Raw genomic sequence first — 738 nt, forward strand, 5'->3', positions numbered from 1 at the left:
TATATATATAATTTTTGTTTATTTTTTCCAGGTTTCCATTGGGATCACTTTTGAACAGAAATAAGCTGCAATTTCTCCAAATTTAAAACTTTTAGAGAAAATTATTAAACAAAAAAATCTTATTAACTCATCTTATATTCAGCATAACTTTATGACTTCAGATGTTTTTAATGAAATGTTGATTAATAAATGTGTCTCTTTTTTTACTTCACACTCAAGTGTGTGTTTGGGGTGGGGTGTGTTAAGTGTTTTTTAAATCATTTTTAACAAGGTTTTCAATAAAAGATTATTTTAAAAAATGTTTGTCAGATAAATTCAAAAAGTTTTAGTTCACAAATAAAAATAATTAATCTGTTTTTATGACTCATAAACCAGGGTCATGTGTGTAAAGTAGCTTTTATCTGATGAATAAAAACTTTTCTGAGTTTAAATCAATTTTTATAAAAGTTTATTTAAAAAAAACATGTTTTTAATTTAAGTTTTTTTGTCTGAAATCAAAAGTTTTTCAGTTGATTTGATCGTTTGTTGATCAGCTGATTGTTTCATCACATCTTGAACTCAGGAGGATCAAAGATTTTAATGATTTATGACTGAATCATTTCCAGCCCGTCTCAGGTGGGCCGGTCTCTGGTGGGCCGGTCTCTGGTGGGCCGGTCTCTGGTGGGCCGGTCTCAGGTGGGCCGGTCTCTGGTGGGCCGGTCTCAGGTGGGCCGGTCTCTGGTGGGCCGGTCTCAGGTG

The 738-nt window shown here is 33.5% G+C and overlaps 1 protein-coding gene across 1 annotated transcript in view; it reads left to right on the forward strand.

Moving 5' to 3' along the window:
- mvp (major vault protein) overlaps nucleotides 1–738 on the forward strand; it is a gene marked incomplete at its 5' end in the record, with an annotated part of 38,492 nt that overhangs the window by 28,092 nt on the left and 9,662 nt on the right.

This window comes from Austrofundulus limnaeus, unplaced genomic scaffold (assembly GCF_001266775.1).
Source record: "Austrofundulus limnaeus strain Quisiro unplaced genomic scaffold, Austrofundulus_limnaeus-1.0 Scaffold1047, whole genome shotgun sequence".
In the NCBI taxonomy this organism is placed as follows: domain Eukaryota; kingdom Metazoa; phylum Chordata; class Actinopteri; order Cyprinodontiformes; family Rivulidae; genus Austrofundulus; species Austrofundulus limnaeus.